Here is a 26,855-nt window from a genome sequence, read left to right on the forward strand (position 1 = left end):
TCCCTGTCTAGGAGGTTAGGGCACAACAGTCCGAGTTCATATCCAAAACATGAAGGCAAAGTCTTCTGGGTGAACCACGGGCAAAACAACCCAAGATTCTTCCAAAGAAAAGTTAAGTTACTAACCCTAAAACCTAAAGCAAATAATATACTATAATGACAACCCAAAGTCCCTAAAATAATCAAAATGGAGCAAGGAGGAGCAAATAAAATAAAGTTCAGTAGGACTTTGACGTATTTTTATCATAATCACAATTTTTAGCCTCGTAGGAATGTGATCCAAAGTGCCTGCTTCGACAACGGCAATCCTTGACAATCTGCCTGTGTCCTCACTTCTGCACCACACAGCTCCAAGTTCCCTGAAAGCAATCGAGACAAGTAACGGAAAAGAGAGATAAACAACACATGACTTACCAAAGTTCTGTTAAAAGAAACTCTCATTCTCTGTGACTGGGAAGGGGCGCGAGAATCAGGGAACGATGGAATCAGAATCAGAGGGGGTGACGGACGGTCTGCAACTTTAACCCTTACAAGTTCTTACGACACTATTTCACAGAGATTCTAACAGAACTAAAGGTTTGGAGACCATGAAACCAACAGCTCCCCAGGCCACGCCCACAGCTCCAACCCCTACGGAGAGACCTGAAAAAATCTGCAACGTACAGCAGAACTCCCACTTCTGTCCTGAGAGAAGGAAACATAAATATAAGCTATAACAAAACATCAAGACCTGGGGGTGTAGCATTTAAATGCACATTATGTAATTTGTACCATTAGGGGACTTAAGGATGTCCTACTTATGCACTCGTGTGTGTGTGTGTGTGTGTGTGAGTGAGAGAGAGAGAAAGAAAGAAAGAGAGTCCTTTCAAATTTAGCACAAATGTTCACTAAGACTTACAGATTAACTGTTTATATTTGGGTTTTTGGCCTCTTGTCAAGCATGTTACATGAAAAATTGTGTTTACCAATGTGGGGTTTTTCTTTGGACGATGCTTTTTTTGTTTGCCTATATATATATATATATATGTGTATATATATATATATATTTAGCCAATTTCCATTTGTTGTCCTCCATTTGCTAAACTGGAATTGTTTGAAGACGGCAAATGATATAAAAACTGCTTAACTTGCAGTCTTTTCAATAAAAAGAAAGTCTAAATCATCACATAACTGCCTGAATAATAAATGATAACGGGTTAGTGGCCTGATTATCAGTCTACCTCCAGACTAAAACTATAATAATCAGTGGAGCCATGGAACTGGGCAGTAATTCTACAATTTCCATAGCAAAGTAAATCATGGCAGCAAGTTTGTGCCTCCTCCTATGAAGTTTATTTGTAGAAGGATCCCCTGGAAACTGAAGTGGTGTATCCCAAAATGCTTGTGCAGCTTGCCCTTCATTTACACTGGTATTTTTAGCTCAGGGTGTCTGTAATCATCCTGCATCCGCAGCACTTGATTCTTGCCCATAAATAAAAAGGTTCAGAGCAGAGATGCTGCAGTAAGCATAGTTTAAACAGTGGGCCATCGAGGGAACTTTAATAGTAGACGACCGTCTTGCAATTAACATGTTGCTTATTTTCCCCTCGTGTCCCTTTTCCTTGTTAGTGTGGCTCTTTCTATGACACCCTGGCCTTATGTGGACACTTTCATTAATTATTAAAATCATTTGACACAGGACTCGGGTTATAAGAACTGTTACTGTTTTCTTTTCTCTTCTGTTAATTTCACCCCTGACTGATAAGCTTTTGCCTGTAACCAAGATAAAAAATAAAAAAAGTTTTACTGCTTGGAGGTTGATGCAAGATTCTGGCGTGTCGCTGAAGTTAGATTGTTGGAAGATCGTGTTTAGTATGTAAATGACTCAAAAACATATTGCTTAAAGCAATCAAGCATCCAGCAGACACTGAGAATCCATTAAAGGGATATTGTGTTGATGACATCAGCTGTAACAAAATGCACTTTGAAATGCCAAGAAGCAGAAGAATTATGCTCCGAAGGAAACGGTATGCTAATCAAAATGGTGATGGTGTAATGTCTGTGCCCCCTCACTCCTCACACTGCTAATGTGCCGCTTGTGCCTGTGAAAATAGGATTATGAATGACTGCTTTCCCGAATTTGTCTCGAGGAGAGCGAAATCAATCATGACTTCTGTGCTGAAACAGGTGCAGGCTTTAGAGATGTCTGTCAAATTATTATAAATGACTGTCGTAAAGTCTACCCAGGTTTTGTCCATTAGACTCCGATCAATCATCTCAAAGCTTTTTGTCACCAAAGTGCTAATGCTTTAAGGTTAGCGCCATCAAAACAAAGGGGACATTTTACCGTTGCTATAATACTGTTAGCTGTAAGGTTGCCATTAAGAATGTGTGATAAGTCCATTAGCTGGATAAAGATAGATTTAAAAAAAAGACTTTCTACAGTATAGTGAAGTTGTTTTTGCTGATTTGGCTCAGTAAAGTTTCTCATATGATCACAGCAGCATCATAACATGGTTGTGGTTTGTACTTTTGGGCAAAGTGAGCACAAATGCTATAAATCTGCACGTATAGTGCTGCTATCACTGCTGTTGTTGGGCAGAATGGGCAGGATGTTCGTCAGACAGAAGCTCTATCAGCAGCAGCCTCTTCTGTCCTTTGCCCACTCTGCTTACTTTCAAACACATAATTAACTTTAAATTTAACGCCGCACTGCTTTCATTTTTGTTATCGACAAAACCAAAACATTGTTATCTGTAAGTCATCTTTGGTCATGTTGATAAAGACAAAAACACAACTAAAAACTGGACTTTTATGTGTTACCAGAAGAAGAGTTAATGTACATGTATATACAATTTACAGCAGGAAGTCTTGTTTGATTACAACGTCACTAATTGAATAACAAAAGAATAACAGTGGCTAGCCTTGTTGCCTCACAGCAAGAAGGTCCACGGTTCGAATCCCAGTTTGAAAACCCTGAACTTCAGATAACACTGATAAACAGACTTTTCCAATACTTTTTTAATGGATTGGAATGACAGAGTACCTCACGATACAACAATACTGTGATTCTGTCAATCTATTGCAAGACATATTGAGTCATCAAGACGCCTGAAAGTGCACGATTTCACAACACAGAGAACAAAGTGTATTGAACGTCTCTCAACGTAGCTGAGCTTTCTCCTCCATTATCCCGCTGTAAACTCCCTCTTCTTCAGTCAGGTAACTTCCACCCAAGTTTCCCCTCATTCATTTGAGCAGCGCCGCCGTGAGGAGACATGAAGTAGTGACACTCGGCGAGTTAAAGTGTCGTGGACCATTTACTTCAGAGCGCCTTCATTTGTTAATTAAAATCTATTTGCTCTGGCGTATCGATTATCGACTTGCACGAGGAAGGACGACAATACGTCACCAAGTCGATATTTTGACCCACCACTAGTACTTTTTGAGGTAAATTAGTGTTTGTTTGCCAAGGATATTGAGGGTCTGGGGGCAGAAAATGATTTTTGAGAAAATGTCAATATAACGTTTTTCCCTTCTCTACTTCTCACAAGAATAAATAACTAAACAGAAGCAGCAGCAAGTATGAATGATACAATTGTTGCATGTGTGTGTGGTGTTATTGATACTGATACAGGGAGAGGTGTGATGGACAGACGCTGTTCCTCAGCTTGTTTGTACTAAATGTGATTGATCTGAGTGAGTGAGGTGTGTACTGTCTTTTTTTTCCCTCCACTCTGTTGGTATATGCAGTTTGCAGACATTGTCTCCCAATGATCAGCTCACGACCTGTCTCAGATCATTACACTCGGCCACTGTGCAGACGGCGGACCACACAGAGATGCAGCTGGTCGAAATGCTCTCGATGGTGCTTCTGTTGAAGTCAAGCGTTATGGAGAGTCTCTGATCTGGAGACCGTACTAAATTCGAGTTTGTTTGTCTTGAAATTGAAGTGTGATGAATGCAAAAGGATTTTCATCTGAAGGCAAGGTGAAGAGAATATCATCAAATAGCAGCAGCACGAAAACACATGGTGAAATAATGTTTTTATTCCCGACAACTTCAATTATTCAGTCAACAAAGACGAGCAGCACAAGCACATCTCAGATACATCTTAAAAATACTTCCTTTTGGTTTCATAACAGTGGATTTTGTACAGCATGAAAACCACAAAAATGTTTCTATATATAGTTTAAAAATAGGGGTGGAAATACAGTGTTTTTATTAAACCTTCATTGCAAATTTGATCCATGACAAGATTGGATGTTGAATAAAATCTGTTTAACTTAATCATTATCCCTCCATATCTGCTCCCCCTCACGTTTGCAAAAACCTAGCTGATATTGGTTTAACCCAGCAGTGGTGGAGCCAATAAAACAATATTTCACTCATATATGTAATTTCACCCTCTGGTGTATGTCCTGGTTTTTCATCATATTTGACACATGCTGAACTAACAGTTGAAAGTCAAACATTAAATATGAGGAGTTTGCACAAAGCTTTTGGCAGCATCTGCAGTCAGGCTCACAGGACACTGAAATGGATCTTTTTCTTTTTTGTAAATGAGATTAGAACAAATCGAAGTGTAAAAGCTGATATTAAACACGCACTACGTGATTTCTGACTCATTCTCTCTGCTCCCACCGTGGGGCGGTGTTGGATCAGCTCACTTCCTGTTTAATTGACCCAAAGTATCCAGTTTTTCCCGTTTGTTTTTAGTTTAGTTTAGTTTGATCAGCACGTCCAGTAGCTGTTTCAAAGAAAACTCATTTTATTCTGGCTTTTATTGTGAAATATTTAAAGGGACCACACGATGCCTTCATTCAAAGGAGTCCTTTGACTGATATAAAAATGTTTTTATATTTATGCAAACCCTGTGTGAAACATAGCAGCTGCTCCCCAAAGCAAAATACATCATGAAATGAGGCATCCAACATGAAACAGTTCATAACCGTCAATATTCTTTTGGTTTAAATTGTCATGGATCAAAAAAATATAGTGTGCATAACATTAATCCTGTTTTTTTTATATATTAATGCTAAAATGTTACATGTTATATCTTAAAAAAACAGGCTAAATCACCTCTGCAGTTGCGCAAAAGAAACAACGTATATAGAGTATATATCAGTATCAGTTTTTGGCGAAAAGTCCAACATGGTGCATCCCTGTTTTCTAGTAATTATAAATAAAAAAATAAAAAGACAAAGTAGCAAAGTAAAGTGGAAGTTTGTCCAAAGACAGGATGAGATTGTTATTTGCATGTTTTATAAATATTTGTCACCAGTTCTTTCTAATTAATGTCAAAAGAAATGAGCTCTATCTCATGCTGATGTGGCGTTGGCAGTCAGAGCTGTCAGAAGCATTTTAGATGACTCAAGAAAACCACTCAAGCAGTCACACCTCATTACAGCGGCAGGAATCCATGAGCGGTGTATGTTTCTTAAACAGAAGGTGTGCACATGTTTGTGTGTGGAAGAAGAGAGTGTACCATTGGACGTTTAGAGTTTCACAAGATGAGACAAGACTGGAAGAATTATTTGATTACATTGAGATAATCATTACATGAAATGAATCCTCATATATGGACAATCTTGACAAAAGCAGATTTGTGCATCATGTACCGACTCATTTAAAGGCATATCTGTAAAACAAACAATTAGTCAACAAATTGCACATTTTTGGGGGGTTATCACCATAAGTTATGTGTACTGGCACCAAGAAATCTTCAAAAAACATCTGTACTGTGCCAAATTTGATAAATTATAAATTAAGAGAAACCAGTAGCAAATAAACAAAACTAAAAATATGTTGATGGATACACTGTTACACATGCTGCTCCTGATCAAACCGCAGACAACGTCTAATAAAATAAATAATGTAATGGTAAAGTGTCACATTATATAACTTCAACAACATATTTTCAAGTAGCCTTTTTCACGCCATTTTTCCCACTTTCACACCAGTGGAGTTATGTTGACATCGGCTCCGTTCATGGAAGAAGTCGGTGACAGTGTGATAATGAGGCAGAATGCGTCCTGAAAATGAGGACGAGAAATGAAACTAAACTCTCATACATTTGATTATTTATGTGTGTTTAAAAAACACATTTAATGCATTCTATATTGTGAAATGTACATGTATATGACTCATTCATGCAATCCACTTCCCGCTTGGGTTGAGACTTAGCTGTTAATGAGCACACTGGATAACATTGTGATAGGTATTGTGGCTAAGCTGAAGAGGAGGAATAAGCCCAACCCTCTGGGGGTTGCAGTGATCACCTGAGAAGACACCACCAGTATTGAAAGATAACTCTACCTCCAGAGGGTCAGACTAATTCTGCCTCCTGCACAGCTCCATGCAGTTTGTGGTGTACACATCGTATCGGAGCGGAAATATGGAACAGCAGCAAAATCCTTGTGGGCTGAGCCTGACCACAGAGGCTTGTCTGCCACAGCTTTAATCTCACCAACCAGACAGGCGTCGGGGGTTGCACTTATTTCTCAGTCTTACCCTGGAGTGGACAAACGGATAATTATAAATAAGCCACAAAGGCACGGGCTAGTAGATCTCGACTGATTCAACCTGTATAACGGATGGTTACCCATCTCTCAAAGATGCTATACGTTTATTATATTAAATGTAAAAAAAGTTTCATTCAAATACTGATAACAGTGGCAGTACCTGTACTCACAAAGTACATTTTCATTTCCTGGCTGCAAACTGTGTTTATGTTTTCATTTGATGTTTTGCTCGATTGCACCACCCACCAACACACATCCAATAACACAGCTCATAGCACTCCAGTACATAGACGGCTGGCAGAGAGGGCAGAAAGCAGCTAGTTACTGAGCATTGGAAATACAGTCTCAACGAGTGGAGAAGAGAGAGTGAAATCACAGTGTACATCATGATACGATACATAATACCAACGATTCGGTAATAATCGATTATTGCGAGACAATCCTATAGCGCTACATCACGATATCTGTCTCGGTAAAGAAAACAAAACGTCGGTGAAAAGTTGAAAGTGCAGGATTTCTCTATTTATTCACAACACAGTGAACAAAGTGCTTAAAGTCTAAGTATTGAACGTGGATGGGGCATCTCTTAGCGTAGCTTTCTCCGCCTTTATCCCACTGTAAACTCCCTCTTCTTCCTCGGCCAGGTAACTTGCACTCAAGTTTCATCCTCATTCGTGAGGAGGCATCAAGTACCGATACCGGCGAGTGAAACTGGCAGGGACTGTTTACTGGCTTATCGATCGGTGGTATCTCACCCCCACTGTGGGTACATGGAAGGAAAACAGGGAACCTATTTGTGGAGATTGTTCTGGCGCTTTATCATGATACAGTTCAGCGCTTTTGTCTTTTCGTCTCTGCATGCAATCAATTCACCTGCAGCGGCAGCACACCTGCTCCCAATTCAATCATCAAGCTCCTCTACTTATTTCCATGGTTCTCCAGTCACTCGTCGCTAGATTGTTACACACCTCTGTGTGGTAAACGTCACGGTTCTCCTGGAGATCTTCCGTATTCTAGTGTCTATAGTTATTGTTTGTTTCTCTCTGTACTTAATTTGATCCTTCTACAGTTCTAGACTCGACTCGGCTCGATTTTTGGCTTTTCCTTTTCTTTCCCGATGCTAAAATATGACGTCGACGGTGATGTGAATGTTTGTGAAGATGGAGAAATGGTCTGATGTCATGCAAATGTTATTATAACGAGCATGGATGCAGCTTGGCTGGTGTACTGTATATTATATTGGCTTATCCAGCCGTGCGACTTTGCTTACACCGGAGCTCTAATGCTGTATGTGAAGTTTGAAGTGCAACCTTTGTGTCGCATTACAAAAGGAAGTGTGTCATCTTTACAAACTGTTACAAATGTTCATTTTGTTAAAACCAGAAAGTTTACTTTTATTGTTATTGTGAAATGTTTTTTTGGCCACAGATGTAGTTCAGTGAAAACTGTTATATGAATAAACTCCCATGGAGAACAACAAGTAAGAAGACAGATGGCTGTCAAAAACAAGAAACTGAAGAAGTGCAGCTGTCCATCACAGTTTCACTCTCACTGAACATTCTCCCCCCCACACATGAAACTGTAATAAGAGACTGGACGTGGCTCGCGCTTCCTCTCAGCTTCCATGACCACAGCGGACTGACAATCTGTGCTCTGTTTGGCTGTCAGTCAGTGGCTTTCACTGCACTGACATATGTTATAGCCATGCTGACGGATGATAGGAGCTGCACACACTCACGGGGTGAAGGTGCTACCATAAATTGAAATGGAGCAGCTGCTCGGTCACTGTGAAGTTAGGGGAGAAAACTTGCTGTAGGTTTTATTCTATTTAGTTTTGTTTGTTTTTATCACATGCAATCTGCACAGAGTTGTACTTTGGTGATGCACAGGCTCTAAGCCTTTATTATACTAAGATAACGTATGTTTTGTCCTTTTTCAGTTGTCATTTGAAAAAAACAACATATTTCTCATTTCCTTATCTAAAAAAAACAGTAAATATTTATTTTCTGACCTCCCATTTGTTAGCGAGCGTCGGTATTACCATATTCTTTGTATAAATGAATTACTTTTGCAGTCACTGTGCTCGTTCTCTCTAAACATAGCTTTCATAAATCAATCAAACAAACAACCTTTATTATAGCATATAGCACTTCTCACACACACACACATTATAACACAAACTGCTTCAATTAAAATGAAAACCTTCCACTAAGAGACGCACACACACCAATACATATCACAAACACAGTCGTGGCCAACTTAGATATTTAGAAAGGAAAGCGCACAGCAGGAAAAAGAGCAAAGGTCAACACATCTCAACAGATTACAAATGAGGAGACACAGAGGCCAAACTATGAATCCATAAATATGAATAAAGTCCGAATAGAAAGTAAAACAAAAGTGCTAGAATAACACGGAGATGGAAATGAAGATAGAAGATAGTGGAGTAGAAAAACTTACTTCACTTAGACTGACAGATTTGGTTCTAAAACATGAGAAGCTGTCACGTCTGCAGCAGAGGGGCTGAGAGGAGGAACTTTTCAAAGAGAAATCAGTCGAAATGGAGCAAGGAAAACAAAAAAAACTGTGTGTGACTGCAGGACACGATATACTGATAAGCCCACTAGACATCTAACGTTACGTTAAATGGAACAGACTCGCTGTGAAGAGGCCACCCGTGCATTTAGACCTTTTCTTCCTTCCTCTAATATTTTTAGAGGAGAAAGTTTCTTGTTAAGCACAGTGTTTAGGTGAAAGTAGCTTTTTCATTGCTGATAGTTAGGAATAGATTAATGATAAATAAATGATGTGTATTAATGGTACATACGTGACATGAATGTATTGAAACACTTTCAAAAGAGTAGCCCATTAAAACAATGAGACTCTTTTATTGAAGCTGCTCGGCCTTTTGTTCTTAGTTGCATATCGGATATGTCTTCTATATTCGCCCATGGCCAAGAGGAGAGGAATTGGGCTTGTAACCGAAAGGTTCAATCCCGGTACGGGCCAAGGGCCTGAGCAAGGCACCCAATCCCATATATGGTCTATAATATGGCCAACCACTGGGGAATGGAAGAAAGTATTCCTTTCCTTCTGTTTGAGCTCCGTTAGATTTTTTTGAGAAGAAGTTGTCCCAAAGGAGAAGCACACTGAAAGTTGCTGAACTGTTTTCTGCTTCAGTGGCAGATGTAGCGGTGATATGCCCCAGCGTAGGTGCAGACTCATGCTCAGGGCAGAGGATGCTTCATTTCCCTGCGTCTTGTGTGGCTTGTGCTGGTGTAAAACTTAAACTAAAACAGATATTAATCTTCAACATTATTAACGCTGATCTGTGAACACAAACCGCTAAATTAACACAGTCCGTGAAATAAAACCAACAACTTTGCAACTTTTTCTCTGCCATATACTGTACATCATTATCTGTACATTATAAGGGCAAACAAAGTAAATGTGTTTAGTTCTTGGCAAACCTTATGAAAGAATATCCCATACTCAAACTAAAAACACCTTTTGACTCTGATCCACCTTCTCAATAAACTCTCCACATAATGACTGAGCTTCTGTGGTCACAAGTGTGTATAACTGCTCTTGTTATTGTTGAAAATGTGCACCAAGCTGGATTTTTTGTGTCTGTGATTTTGAAAACTGCAAAGCTTCTGAGACGACCAGCTTACTCTTGAGAGTGTCAGCAGTATGTTAATTGGAACAAATCTTACACAAGAGGTTCTAACACTGTAGGCTACTTTGTATAATAATAGGAGTATAATATTTTTGAGAAAGGCAAGAATCAAAGTGGTTCAAAGTAGGATATTAATTATACCCCGAAAACGCAGTTATTTATGACTCATCCTGTCAGTAATTGCCCCTTTTTACAATTTATTCTTTGTTATCATAATTCCACTGTTAGCGTTGTTGTAACACGACCCTAACATGCTTGCACATGTGAAGTTTTGATGAATGTGTTGATTTCTTCAGACCTTTTTAAGTTTCTCCTCGTTCAATGGCGCCTTTTCCAGAATATCCTTCTGTATGTGATTAATGTTTGCTGTGAGTTGATGTGGTTTATGATAAGAGATTTGTTTTCTGCCCCAAAACTGAGTAATGGAAGCATGGTAAATAGCCATATGAGGCCAAAAAATATGATTTAGAAAAGAGTATTAATGACCTAAAGACCTGAATTAATCATAAAAGCACTGCCAAACTGAATTACAGCAATGTGGATTTTCCAGCCCAATGGGTTTATATGACATTTAGTTTATTTTATATATATATGTTTAAACGTGCACTCAATTTTGACTGACTGCATAATAAGAATACCTTTTGTATTTCGCTTCTTCTGATAACAGAACCTTGGATTTCATTTGCACTTGACTGTGTATACTCTCATTTTCTCTTTGGGCCCAAAAGCCAGAGGTTTCCGGCAGTGAATGATTATGATGATTCAACCCAGAAGATTTTCCAAGCAAATACACATTTTATCCACCGGCGCTTTAACCTGCAGTATTGATTTTTTTTGACAGTGAGGAAAATAAAACTTGCACTTTTGGCTTTTGGCTTTGTTGTGAAATGAGATTTCCTGAGGTTGATGTACTGTAATCGTCAAAAGTCAAAATACTTTCACTGAACTGCCGTCAGGTTTTACCACAGCACATAATATATCTGTTTACCTGTTTCTGGGAAAGGTATTGTGCCTCTGCCGTCCAGAAGACAGAGTGTGTGCGCAGTATAACATAACACCAGGGGCAAAAGAACACAGGCTCTACATCACTCCAGCCGAAATCAAATGTTATTCTTATTAACATTGCTGACCTGTATAGCACCTACAACCTGGCGTGTACAGATATAACAACTGGCTAACACTTTATATTAAGGAACACATATTCACCATTAACTAGGTGCTTACTAACACGCATATAAGTAGCATACTAGCCCTTTATTAGTAATTATTAAGCACGTATTAACACCTTATTCTACATAACCCCTTTTCTACCCCTATTACGACAACGTTTTGTTGGCAGATTAACACAGACAGTAAAAAACAAAACAAAAAACACTCACAGAGGCTTAAGATGATGTCACTTTGACCTTCTTTTCCATGTTTTGTCACTTGACAACTATCAACAGATGATTCCCATTATCCCCCAATGTCTCAACCAGCACTCAACACTTTATTGGCATTTTCATAGTGAAATAACATGTGATGTATTCAATATTATGAATGAAATGTAAGCGATTTGTGTTGTAATTCACATTTAATCTTCTAATTGACCCCTCTGAGCGCAGAGCACAGATGAACATGAATCTTTCTTCTTCTTTTTCCTCTTTCTCATGAAGTCAAACATCACACAGACTGAAAAAAATAAAAAATATTCTAATGTTTTTTTTTTTCTTGATTTAGTGAGCATCTGTACTAATGTCACAAAACAATTTAAAAGCAGTGATGCAAACAAACAGGCCCCTTGATTTTCATAAAAAGATCATTAACTCATGCATTAACGTGCAGTCTGTAATTGCACTTGATGGGATGCTGCTACTGTCGCTCTCTAAATAATGACATGGCCTCAGTGTGATGTGATGTTGATATTGCAGTGCCAGATAGGAAAAGAAAACTGAATTCTAAAATGTTGCACCCTGAAGAAATAAATCTCAAATAGTCCAACGGTGGGTTCCTGTTATTAACCAACGTCGGTCTGTCTGTTTGTTAGTTTGTTTGAGTCGTAAGACATTGATGAAATACATTTCCTTCCTAGTAAAACATCTGCAAGGCCAGTTTTCCAGTAATTTATTCACAGTATTTTAATAATCTCCGTCTTCTGTAGTTTCTCTGTTGGCAGATCACACCACCGTCAACTGTGCGCACATTTATGAACATATAGTAGCAGGGGGATCAAAGCACCGCTGGAGGTCAAATACTGTATATACTGTCTGTGTAGTCGAATTTCAGCTTTTCACATTTACATTCTTGCCTTTACAGTATTGCCTTTTTTATCATATTTGGTGAAATCCTCTTATCCTCTTCACGTTCAGTTCAACCATGGTTCTGCCATCACCTACTGCAGAGTGAAATTCAATAACATATATAACAATAAATCCAAACAAAACTATCGAATGCACAATTCTTAACTGTTCTATATGTGTTTTCTCACTTTACGACTCAATTGGTGCTTTTCCACAATATATTTTGAGCGCGAATGCTGACACAACATGGTAAATACAAGTGATGCTGTAACAAGATCTTTTCCAAACCTTCATCAGCAATAGAAATCCTCGGTGATCGACAGCCCAAGAGACGAGCCAGAAGTTCACACTTTTAATTCAACGTGTCACGTCAGATGTGACTCGTGAAATGACCTGCCTATTACATCCACAGTCCCACTGCAGCTCAGCAGTTGTTCCTTAATTTAAATGAATCTTGCCGTTGCTGGGATCCAGCCCCAAGCCCTGAAGTTAAAGCACTCTTTATTTCTCGACATGTACAACTTTTCTGTGGCCTTGTCAGAGTGGGATTTTCCGTTCATTAGGGTTAGGGTTATTGAGTTTCTGTATCTCTTCTTATCCTCGGAAAGCAGAATCGATCTGCAGCCATCACCCCTCCAATACTTAGTTCTTCTTCTTGTTCCAAACTGCCTGATCCTTCTTCCAAAAGCACAAAAACAATTCCCTATCCCCTTCCAATTAATTCACCTGGAGAAGGTCACGTTTTAGTATAATGACAATACATCGACCGCGTGTTGTGTGTTATTTAAGTCTCTTTTCCTGAACACGGTCGTATCCTTCCAAACCCATTGTGCAGCAATGATTATTAAGAAATGGAAATGTGAATTGTGGAGTGAAGGATGAGCATCAGTCTTGTTTTTTAGAGTGTAGACACATGGAGACTTTTCTGAGATGAGGTCGGAAGTTTCCTGGGTTATCAAACATGCATGAGCTTCCGTCAGCTCTTGGCAGACGAGCATTGTCCAAATACCCTGCGCTGTAATTTGCTGTCTCTCTGCTGGTGCCTGCTGCAGATCATTGAGCATATGAATCTACTCTCTGCCCAATTAAACATGACAGCTGTATCCTCGGAGTATGCCGTACCCTTTAGACGAGTGCAAATCCTGCCTGGGATGCGATGAATTTGGATTGTAAGCAATTACAATAAGAAATAGTTACATACGTCCTCTGTTGTTGCCTAATCCCTCGGACACATAGTACCAGCAACTGTGCTGCCCCACCAGAAACATGAATACATTTACTGGGTTACCAGGTGGGTTCTGATTAGATGAGAAAATGGAAGTGGGGGTTTCACTGCATGAGAACCTCAATTGTGGAAGAAGAGGCAGTGGATTGTAATTCTGGACTTTTTGTGTGGAGGCCGCGATATAGGTCAGACCTATTGTTTCTGTGTCCCTCGGACAAATCTGAAGTGGGTTCATTTCAAACCATTCACAGTAGCGCACTTCAGCCCATGAAAGAGTGTGTTTAACTCTCCCTTGTTTAAGGAACGGACAGACGGCTGGAGGGTGGCTTGATATGAGAAAGAAATTGAATTTTCTTTTTTCCTGAGTCTGAGACTGAGACCCATGTTCTGCAAGCATGTCATGTATCTGTTGGAGTTTGACTTCAAACACCGCCTCACGCCTTTTTTCACTTTTCTTATCATAATGTATGGAATCACAATAGCGTAATGCATCGCAAATGAATCTCCCTTTGATGCAGAATTTCAAAGTGACTCGGTTTGATTGTTATAATCTCTCTCCACGTGTCATCTGTGGTTCACTTCCCCCTCTAATTAGACTGTTGACCGTAAATAATATGATTGAAATATGATACCGTAGTGGATTGGGTGCCATCTATGATTAAGTGACACGGCTACATTTCCTCCGAGATGTGACTATTTTTAGGTGTGGGGGTGTCGTATATTCATGGCTTTTAAAATATTTAGAAATGCCGCCCGCAAATCTACGGGTTTGTGTGGACAAATCTAAAATATGTCCACACCTCTCTTTCTTTCTAGGTTTTTGACACTTCTTAATTATTATTTACTATTTTAGTTTACCATTTTAAATACACGCCCTTTCTCGTGAGAGTCTAGTGTTTCTTTCTAGTGTCTATAGTTGTTGTTTTTATTATAAAACAAGATCAATATCTATAAAAAAAAAGGGTTTCACCAATGCTTAATTATATTTACTTCTTGCCACAGCAGAATAACAGAACACCGAATAAATATTTAATATTTAAATAAGAAGATGTTGTGAACATCACTCTGGTCTCCATTATTTACTGAAAGTTAATTGTGTGTTGAATGGCGTGCCAAGATTGAATATTTTTACTCCAAAAATCATGTGCTTTAATGAATTTTTTTATTTTATTAGTGCTCTTTTGTGCCCAAACAAGACAGATGTTTGTTTGTTATGTGTAAACTATTTAATAGTTTTATATGGGAGCATCTGCTCAAACAAAAAAGAAAATGCTGGAGACCAAAGGTCTCGCGGGAATAAAAGAGCCATTTTCTGTGTACAGTTTTGGCTCTGCGTGCTTCGTCACCTTCTGCCACAACTCACTTTACTTCCCTATCGCTGTTGCTCTGCTGTAGTTTTGTCCTCGTGGTCTTTATTTCTTCAACCACAAGCTCTTTGAGTACAATATGTTACTGTGTCTGTCAAGGCCAAAACCACATCTCAGATGCTTGTTTTTCTTTTGTGAGCAATAGCACAACTTCAAATGTTCCCTTGTAATTTCATAGCAATGGTTTAGTACAGTAACTATTCATCCAGCAGACCCTCAGTTGTAGCTGCTATACCTACTATAAACAATGTAAACATAAAAGCATGGCACCAGAGGCAGAACCTGCTGACAGGCTTTAAACTACATGGAAAAGCTGAGATTGGAAATTGCTGGAACACTAAATGCACTTGTGTGAAATTCCTCCCGGATGATTCGATGAAAGGTTACCAATCAAACTGCTTTGGGTTTGAACCAAGAACGTCTCACAGTTGACATGATTACAATCATTTTAATTCTTGAAAAAACTGACTTTTAACATCTGTTAACCCCATCACCCTTCAATACCCCCGAGCAAAGCATTTCATCATAGTTTTGTTTGTCACCTGGTCACGTTATCATCCCCACTGAGCTTCGTTCAGACGTGTTGCCTTATTGAAACCTTATGAGTTTGAGCTGTGTGTACCGTGTACGGTCTTAAGGGTGGATTAGTCTCCCCTGAGTGGATTGTTGGATTGAAGAACTCAGTGGGAATCATGGCTATAGTAGCTCCTCTCTGTATGTTGTTCTCAGCTTGTTTTCCAGTGGGTGCTCCACTGGTATGAGTCATACTCCTTTAATATTGTGCGGATTTCCTGAGCCTCTCTAAACCTGAAGTCTTTCCTCTGTCTTTTGTGTTGTAAGTGTCTAAAGTGCCAATATTTCCGAGGACTTTTATTTCCTGGCCTGACTGGACGGATGATAACAAATGGTTTGGGCGTAGGGGCCGGGTCAAAATATTGATTTGGTGATGTATCGTCGTCCGTCCTCGTGTAATATGAGAATATGAGAAATATTGACAGTTTACTTGCGCTCTAAAGGAAATAGTCCCCGTCAGTTTAACTTTCCGGGCGTCGCTACTTCATGTCTCTTCACGGCGGCGCTGCTCAAATGAAGGAGGGAAACTTGGGCTGAAGAAGAGGGAGTTTACAGTAAGATAATGGTGGAGAAATCTACGTTAAGACACGCTCCATCCACGTTCAATACATAGACTGTATGCACTTTGTATTGTGTATTGTGAATAAATAGAGAAATACTGAACTTTTGGCTTCTCACAAATATTTTGTTTTCTTCAGTTAGATATCGCGACGTATCGCTCTATGACTGTCTCACCATGGAATCGTTGTATCGTGATATTATTGTATCGTGAGGTACTTTGTGATTCCCACCCCTATTTCATAGCCTTACAAAAGAAAGAAACATGGGATGGTTCAGGTGCAGTATATGAGCCTAAAATCCATTTGAATTTGTAATTCAACCTTTTGGAAAACAGAAATGTTTTCCAAAACATCCAAAGACTAATTTCCACTTTAGTGGAAAGTCACAATAGGATAAGATGACACTTTATTTTCCATCCACACAGAAATTTGGCTTGTGTCACATACTTTAAAACATTTAAAATCTCAAAATCACAATGCGTTCTCGTCAAGTTTGTATTCACACCAATTATTTTAGCACATTTATGTCGGTGCATTTACATGTGCCGCAAGGTGTCAAAGTCACTTTCGTCCACATGCGGATGCTGATTAGACTCGGTTTGCGATATCAAGCAGTCGAACAGCTTCATTTGTGCGTCGTTTTCATCTTGTGTTGCCTCACAGCACACACTCCCTGCGCTGCACGCAGGAAAAATGTGTTTCATGTCAAGACAGATGAGGCGTAACAAGGCAACATTGCGCGAGTAAAGTGAGAGGGCTGGACACAGTTTGGAGTAGGACTGAGAAAGACAAAAAAGCACCCATTAAAAGCTTTAGGAGGGAATTCTACTGCTCCTGAAACACAGTAGTGCAACAGTTCCTTTTTTGTGTATATACAGTAATGCTCAAGCATGTCTTGATTAGGCCTGCTGGAATTGAGCAGCAGATATGGGTTCCTCTCCAGTTTTAAGTCATGCAAAATACTTTAAGCTCTTTTCTTTCTGAAAATGTTTTATTTCAATACTATGTCCCATTTTTCTCTTGTTTTTTTTAATTCCTATAAAACCTTTGTACAGTACTGTATTTATAAACTTCTCACTAGTGTTCCAAACGTCAAAGCATTGGTAGGACCACAGGAGTAATTATACGATCTCATGGAAGCTTTATCAGCCCACAGGTTTGCTCCATGATGCTTGCGTAAGCAACCCAGTAAATATTTGATGGATTTGATCTCTAACGTGCTGAGTTAGGAAGCCATGTCTGAATATGACTTGAGTAAGTGATGATCCTTGGTGACTCTAAGTCTCTCGTTACAGTTTTAAAAACTTTCCAGGCTTCTACAGAACCAGGATAATGGAGAAAAACACAATAAATGGAAGTGGTGAGCAAAGGAACAAAGAGGGAACAACAAAGCAAGTATGTGCAACAGCTGGCACGCGTGTAAAGTGATATAAATGTTCAAAGATATAATGAAGAAACTGTAATTTAAAACACATAGTTCAGTATATACATTTAAATGATGGATCATAATACTTTCCCGCTTACGCTCCACCAATCCATTCTCACATGTTCTCCTTTCACCAATAATTGGTTGGGGCAGATGTTTGCACATCAGTGAGCTAGAGCCTGATTGTGTTTCTCTTTTTTTTAAATACAGTGCAGTCTCTTGCCCTGAGATAAAAAGGTAAAGTAACACAAACCTGTCTCTGAAAGACAATTTCCTTTTACAGCAGTTTTCAATCAAATGATACAAATCAACCCAAACAGCACAGAGAGAAAGATTCATGCAAATGGATACAAATGATGATGACTGTTATAATAAAGGCTAATAGCAGTGGGCGCAGTCGACAATCTGACTGTTCAGTTATGTTCTGATGGCCAAGCTGATGCGACTCATATCCTGATATTGTTCAGCACTGTGTGGACACAGAAAATCTTATCGCTGCTTTCATTTTTCACCGTTTTGCCTTTTTACACATGCTGACGTCACACTGTGGGACGCTTGGCTCAATTTAAAGAATAATGGAGGAGGGGGTGATTCTCTACGTAGTCTAAACAAAAGAGACAAAATTGACGACTGAAATCTGTGCCCAAAGGTTATTTGGAGCCGCGGGCGCGCTGGTGGTATCACATGGTGTTGTTGTCTTCCATGCTTTTATGCCATTATTTAAACTATTGTCTTCCACTGTCTGAGCGACCGAGATGTTCGGATTTACAGCTCCACGTGTGGTTTGAATCAGCTCTGGATAAAATGGATCTCATGTGTTTTTTTTAGCTGTCCACACTGGCTTTCAGTCTAAACAAGGCCTCAGTGACACATGCGTGTTGTTTTTGAAAGGACAGTCACAATGAGATGCAAGATACTTGATAATATGAACCGTAAAATCTGATCAGTAGTGAATCAGATTTTAATCAGATTTCCAATCTAATCCAATTTATTTTTTAAAGCACATTTAAAAAAAACAACAGCAGTTGACCAAAGTGCTATACAGTAGTATTATACAAATAAAAATAACTAAACAGAAGTAAAAACAAACAAATACATAACTAAAAACTCATCACACCTTCTCAAATGCAAAGAACAAGTGAGTCTTTAGATTTATAGATTTAGTCCATTCCACAACTTAGGGGCTGCACCTGTAAAAGCTCGATGTCCTCTCCAACTTGAGCTTCAGTTGCGATTTAGGTACAAGAACAACTAAGAGCAGCTGATCAGCTGATATCTGAGACCACAGAGGCACATATGGCTGCAGCAGCTCACAGAGGTACGGCGGAGCAAGCCCAGTTAGACATTTGTACACTAATAAAAGGATTTTATAATCTATTTTATAACACAATGGGAGCCAATAAAGGGAGGCCAGAATGGGCCAGATGTGCTCACACCTGTGTGTCCTTGTTAGAAGGCGAGTGGCAGCATGCTGGACAAGCTGTAGGCGGGACAGTGAAGCCTGGCTTACCCCAACATAAAGGGCATAACAATAGTCTAGACGGGTCGTGATAAAAGCAAGTTTCTCAAAGATTTGAACAATAAGTCGGATAACCTGAACACGGCCTGTACTCCCATCCCGATAAGAGGAGGATGCTGAGGGTTCTGAGGTCAGTGATTGTGCAACACAACTTCCATTTGTTAGTTTTAGAGACTTGGAGAACTGTCAAACCAGCAAAACACAGCAAAAAAGAAAGGGACAGGTCCATACTGAAATGATGGAGCGTCCTGTGAAAGAGCAGCAGCTGATTTGCTGCTGATCTGGCTGTGTTTGCATTAAAGTTACTTATATCGCCGCACTGCTGCCACCCTTAATTACACAGGGAGCAGCAGCAGCAGAGGGGGAGAGACCTCCTCCAAAATCAATAAACATTTATTTGGTTTTGGCAACACACCTGAGTCATTGCTTGAAATGAATCACAGTCTGGACCACGGCTTTGCCAGCCTTCCTGCAAGAGATTGATTATATTATTGGACTATAATATTGTGATTTGTATAAATAAAAATAGCCATGTTTTTTGAGTTGATGGGGTTTCAAGGGTGTGTTTTACAGAACAACATTGTCCTCCACTTTCAAATTCCCGAAATTGGCTGCGTTCTTGCTTTGTGCAGCTCCACTGTTTTTTTTTTGGGGAGAGATTGCACGGCAAACAATTAAATTGTAATAGATTCTGGTAATAAATCTCTCTTTTGTGGTAGACTCATCACTACTCGCAACCTCTGTCACATTTCCACACTGTCTTGGCAGAATTTTAAACACTCTCTGTATCGCAACGTTTGGCCGTTGTTTGTTTGTTTGTATCCTTTTGCTCTAGCATTTGATTTATGAACATAAAAGTAATATTATCTAACCGTAGCAAACAAACTTATTCTTGTGTTGAAAATCAGAAGTTGTTGTGCTGTCTGTCATTTTTGCCTCTTGTGACGATCTTGTGTTTGATCTCACGGTTGCTGCAGTTTGTGCAGGTGCTGCTCTGGATTGCATCATAGTGTATTTGTTTCATCTTCTTTTTTTGTTTTTTTACAAAATACAACATTGCTGCTTCAGTCACAAGTCAGTTTGGTGTGTTTGAAATAAATAAGAAAATCCACTGCCATAATCGTCTTATTAGACAAACAAGAATTAACGTTTAGGTCACTTTGTTCCCTTGTTTTTAGGCTGTGTTCTTCACTAGTTTTATAAATGGGTATCTCTGAGGTTGCACTGTTGCTGGGACCTGTTTATTATACTAGTATATATTATATACAGTACACACATTTTAACTGTGGAGGTAAGCAAAAAGCAGGAGAAAGTGCAGAGGCACAGAATTATTGCACATGACTGAGTGAGTAATGAGTATGTAAATATCATTTTGACAGTATTATTGTTCCCGAGTGTTATTATGACACAATGTTATAGAGTCTAATGGCAACGTAATGCTGGTGTTTTACAGCCTGATGAGGTGAAGTGGCAACTGCTGCTACCTTTTGCTGTTTCTGGCGATGGAGCTAGATGTAACGGGGTTTTTTAAAATTTTATTTCTAATTTAAACACTTTAAATTGACGGTGCCTATTGTTCAGCTAAATCTTTGCTGTTCATTACATGACACCAGTTTAAGCACACCAATTTTAATTTTATATATGTATATATATGTATATATGTATATATGTATATATATATATATATATATATATATATATATACATATACATATGTATATATGAGACCCTTCTTGTGACTTTCAGTCACATCATTCCTATCCAACTGCCAATTATCACAGAACTTGACAGACAGGACAACAAAGCTGTTAGTGTCCCGAGACTTTTCCACAGTGCTGTAAGAGAAGAAATGCTTGAATCCAGGTGTCAATCCTTGGTGAGCCCACCAGCTGAGAGGAAAAGGTGAGACAAATCAATCACTGACACACTCACACCCACAAACCCCAAGCTGTGTGTACCGTGTTGTCATCAAGCCCAAGTAGGTCTGCAGCGTATCACAGATAACAATCTGGCTCCGCACAATGATTTCCACTCCTTATTGTAACACATATGCGTAAGATCAGCGTTGTGTTTGGTTTTACTCCTTATTATTGCGGCATATTTCAGCAGCCAGACGAGCCACTGTTACACGGAAGATCAATTTTCTAAAGCAGCGGAGTGTGGCATTGAAGATCAAGTGCTATATGAAGTCATAAATCCCATCTCAAGTCAGGAGAAGAGTCATGTCCACAGGGACACACAGTGCTTATTGAGAAATCGTGAGGGAACTGTTTCCTTTTAAATTAATAGAGGGAGTAGTGGTTACGTCCTTTCAGAAGAAATACATTGTTTTTTTAGACTGGATGAAAGAACTGATGCCACTCATGTATGATTATTAGTTTTTTGGTCAATGGTGTTTTTCGATTGACTGGATGTGTGCATGCATGGCTTTATTGGTAAGTTTTGTGAGGAGTCAGAGACATTGGCAAGAAAGATACCAAAGGGACTGATTGATTAAATTTATCAATTAAGAGAAGCAACAGAAAGAAATATTTCAAAAGCTTGTCACAGTCCTTCAGTAAGGAATTGTCTAAAGGCTCAGTAATAGCAGGAGAAAATCTATAAAGTGTTTGAAGAGTAAAAATCAGAATGTCATATTATAAAAAAAAAAAATGTTCCCCCTGCAGCCACAAAAACAGGTTTTACTTGTGGCTTCCTCAAGGGGACAGGTGAGCAAAATAACTGATCATGTGACCAATATTACGTCAGCATAGTTTCCAAAAGCATCACAGGTGTGTTCCAAAATTAATCCCATCACAATATTTAGTTTATTATCTTGTTGTTATGTTGTTCATGAGACCCGGTCGGAACCAGGGCCTTTCTTTTGGATCTGCCCGTGTGAGCGTGGGTTTTCTCCGGTTTCCTCCCACCGTCCAAAAACATGCAATATGGGGATTTGGTAATTGGACACTCTAAGTGGACCATAGGTGTGTGTGTGAGAATGAATGGTTGTTGTGGTTAAAGCGGTATAAGATGGATGGATGTTTGCTTTTATAATGTCATTTTAGTGATGCTTCCAAAGCCATTTTCAGACATTTGCCAGTTTTCTGTTTACATTATGGAGAACGCAGCAGGAGATTGTGTGGGTCAAACATTTCCTGAACCTTAAGGCGAGGAGGTAACACCTGGGCAGAGTGTACAGGAGGAGGCAGGACGCACATGTGCCCACTCGGACTTTCATTCGGGGTAAAAGTTCCTGCAAAATGCCCTCCAGACCAATTTAAGGAAAACTTCATTACATGTCTGAAAGCAGCATAATAGTGATTGTTGGAGACAATAATAAAAAAAAGTACAGGCCCAGCAGGACATAAAGACTCATAATCATAGTTATTGGCAACGTTGTCAATAACAATTGAGTGACGTCAATAAAAAGGGGTTTATCTAAACAGATCGCAGACCTACATCAGTAAATTAGGTCTTCAGTTTTTGACTTTTTGTTGTTACTTTACTCATCCTGTGTGTCTTGTTTTAGAGCACACGGGAAGGCTCTTCAATTAATGCCCGCAGCGCTGTCTGTTTTTCATCAACACCGCTTTTATCACAGCTGATGAAGTCACAGCTGTGGCACTTTGCGAGATTTGTATTTCGCAGCCGGAGTGCAGCAAAAAAAACTGCGAGAGACCTTCTTGACTGCCCTTTGAAGTACGGCTCCCCCACTAAATGGGTGAAATGCAAAACACAAATTTACATGACAGAAGGGAGAGGAGGCAAGGTTTCTTCGGCCCAGCACTCTGAATGCACAGGCTTTGATCACAAAGCTCAGAATTATTATTATTAGTGCTGCTACATATTATGTTGCTATATGTTCCTGCAGCGCGTAGATGACCAGTTTCATGTGATCATGCAAACTCCATGCTACAGGAACAATACTTTTTATTATGGATGGATTTGTTTTGATGCAGTTACATTAACACTATTAACACTACAATTCCTTTTTTAATATCGACACTCATCTTTCAAGTGTTTCCAAGTATCGCTGCTCACCTTCGATACATATTTCATCCTATTTTCTTTTTCAATTTTATGAAACATAAAAAAAGGACGAGTTGTGTACGTGACATTGTGTTAATCACTCCGTCACGGACAGAAAGCGTGTGGCCTTATGCATGAGAAAACTCACGCCCCACTCACTTTGGTCATGGTGAATATAAAAAAGTGTCAAAGTCGAGTAAAAAGTCGCCTTGTTGTTTGTTGTCTGTTTGCTTAGTGATAACTTGTATTTTCTTTATTTATTTCCCTTCGCTCGGTTCATTCTCTCTCGTTTCTGTGTATAAACCGTCTTCTTCATTTTTTTGGTGTAGTGTTACAGCACCACTTACAGGTCTGGCATATGTACTGCAGCGCTTGAATTTTTCGGGGTATTTCCTGAAACGATGCCGTGTTTACGAGGAACTTTTTGGAAAGCCACAAAGAAAACGATCGTTCACCATGTGGATACGACCTAAAACATTTTCACTCGTGGCACAGATGAGACCAAACGTTAAAAAAAGGGGAAGATGGAAAAAAAGACTGTCATCATTTTATCTTCTGTTTGATGCAGAAGTTCAGAAACATCTATTACCTCACTTTGTGATGTGTGGGCGTGTTTCAGCCAAAACATTTGGACCTGAGAAGTAGTAAGATGTTGCTAGCGAGCAACTCCCTTAAGAGTTGCGATTTACTTCTGCGAGTGTTTTGATCGACTCCCGTGAGAGTTGCTGGAAAGGAAGATGAGAGACTTTTATGAGAGTTTAAAGACGCTGTGATGAAGAAACAGCACAGCAGCTTGAGCAATCCAGTTCATAAGGATGTCAATTCTGGTGAGAGTTGCGATCAACTCCCGTGAGAGTTGCGATCAACTCCCGTGAGAGTTGCGATCAACTCCCGTGAGAGTATCTCTCAAGGAAAATGAGGGTCTTTTATGATGACGTTGTGAGGAACAGCATTGCAGTTTCAGCAAACCAATTCATAACATTCAGAGACAGGATATCAACACCCGTGAGATTTGTGATGAACTTCCAGGAGAGTTGTGATCAACTCCCGTGAGAGCTGTGATTGATCAAGTCCTGTGAGAGTTGCAATTGATCACCTAACATGAGCGGTGCAATCAGTCAACTCCCGTGAGAGTTACATTACATTACATTACATGACATGTCATTTAGCAGACGCTTTCATCCAAAGCGACTTACAATAAGTGCATTTAAACATTTGGGTACAAATAAGAGCTAGAAGTAAGAAAGAGCTTCAAGTAAGCCAAACTATGAAGTGCTAGTCATAAGTGCGTCTACGTTTTTTGGTTTTTTTTTGCGAGTTGCGATCAGTCAACTCCCGTGAGAGTTGCGATCAATCAACTCCTGTGAGAGTTGCGATCAGTCAACTCCCGTGAGAGTTGCGATCAGTCAACTCCCGTGAGAGTTGCGATCAGTCAACTCCCGTGAGAGTTGCGATCAGTCAACTCCCGTGAGACTTGCGATCAGTCAACTCCCGTGAGACTTGCGATCAGTCAACTACCGTGAGAGTTGCGATCAGTCAACTCCCGTAAGAGTTGCGATCAGTCAACTCCCGTGAGAGTTGCGATCAATCAACTCCCGTGAGAGTTGCCAACAATCAACCTGTGCTGAAGCGACAGGGTATCAGCTCCTGTGGGAGCTGCGGTTGATCAACTACTGTGAGAGTTGCCATCATTCAACTCCTGTGAGATTTGCTCGCAAGGAAAATGAGTGTTTCATGAGTGGTGACATTGCGAGGAACAGCATAGCAGTTTCAGCAAACCGATTCATAACATTACAACTATCCATAGCTCTTTTATACCGATACAGTAGTCTGCAGGTTGACATGTTTGTTTCTTTTATTACCAATTTGTGTCTGACTTTGTCACACCATGAGCATGTACTGTGTGTATTTACTGTGTGTATTTGAGGGCTAATCATCAAAGTCGATAAGAATCCTCTTTGGGGAAACACAGAGATGTAGATCATTATGAATTTCACAGTCACAATTGTGTCCTGCTGTTTGCCCTTAAGGAAAAGTTAATTGATTATCAAATTAAGATTCATCCTCTGAACTGTACTTTGTGTGCATTATTGACAAGCGTGTCATCATTTCTTCATAACAGTCTTCTGTTTAAATCAATACACTCTAATTATGCCTTATTATAGATGAATTATGGGAGATTTCTGAGACCAACAGGGGCACCTAATCTGAATGTTTCATACTGTATCGGGAATGTGGAATTATCCCGAATAAATACTCCAATAGCCTCAGTCCACAGACCACACAGCTGACTTTGTCTGATTACTGCTGTCGGTCTAATGTCTGTCTGTCTGTTTTAAGTGGTGCCTGTTGATGTTTTGGTTTTGATGGAATGATCTGCAGATATAATACTGGTGCTGTAACGTCTGAAATATCAATTTGGCCTGAAGCACATACTGATTATTTATTTGCTTGTTGTTACAAAGACATTAAAAAAACTGAATTTTTTCAATATCTATTCCCAAATTTCAAGCTTTTGAGGAGGCGGGGTTGCCTTTTTTATTAATTTCATTAATTAATTAATTAGAAGGCATGGTTATTGAATTAAGTTTTTGTTATCGTACAAGTATTTTTGATAGCTGATTTGTGTCTGTAGGTGTATTTAATTTGCTAATAACATTCAAAAAACTGAATGTCAGCCAATAAGGACATGCGGCAGATGAATCATCACATCCCATATTTAATGACCACTGTGAATGTTATGCATCTGAGATGAACCTCCTTCCTCTGCCGTATACAAACACATTTCACACACAAAAAAAGCCCCGGTGTCGTCTGTGGATTTATAGGCACATAAAGTTGTCAGTGGAACAGCGACTGCACAGTGACTGAAGGATTAGATCCTGACTGAAGTTGTAATTCACCCGAGAACAGAGGCTTTAACAAAGTTGATGGATAGCTGTAAAACTCTTCTGAGTAGTTTTATGCAGAGTCTGGACTTGTGCTTGTGGCGAGTGAGACTGTCAGAGCAGGATAAATGGTTTTCACAGGAGCTCGGTCTGACACAAAGATATATGACATATGAAAACTGAATTTCATGTTTTACTGTCTGTGCAGCAGAACACCTCAAATTTGAAATGATTTCAACATTGAAACAGGGCTCAAGTTGAGCGGAGGATTTGCTGCTTGTCTCTGTTTTTATATGATTGCAAAGTGAACACACTTGGGATTTGAGTAGAGCTGAAACAATTAATTGATGAATCGATTATTAATCGATTACTAAATTAATCGACAACTATTTTGATAATCGAGTAATTGGTTCAGAGCTTTTTTCATGATCAAAACAAAATTTCAGATTGTTTAAGCTTTTTAAATGTGAGTATTTTCTTCGTTTCTTTGCTCTGGATAACAAAAATCATTAAAAGTGAATCATTTTGGTTTGTGGACAAAACAAGACATTTGAGAACATCATCATTTCCACGTTTGACCAACACCGATCAACAATTGGACCAAACGATTAATCGAGAAAATAATCGACAGATTAATCAATTATGAAAATAATTGTTAGTTGCAGCTCTAGATTTGAGTTCGTAGGAGAAGGAAATTCACACAAAATTCAGACTGGGTTGGTACATTTCACGGAAAACCCTACAAATAAACGAGCGGATACATTATACATGTTCAGTCACATTACATTAGACTAAGCTGGACCTGGATTGTTGGTTGACAGTTGGC

General features: G+C 39.3%; 1 protein-coding gene across 2 annotated transcripts in view; it reads left to right on the forward strand.

Annotated features, from left to right (window-relative positions):
• The window catches only part of rxfp1 (relaxin family peptide receptor 1), a 73,357-nt gene that overhangs the window by 14,928 nt on the left and 31,574 nt on the right, over positions 1-26,855 (forward strand). The gene's annotated exons all lie outside the window — the stretch shown is intronic.

This window comes from Solea solea, chromosome 14 (assembly GCF_958295425.1).
Source record: "Solea solea chromosome 14, fSolSol10.1, whole genome shotgun sequence".
Classification (NCBI taxonomy): Eukaryota; Metazoa; Chordata; class Actinopteri; order Pleuronectiformes; family Soleidae; genus Solea; species Solea solea.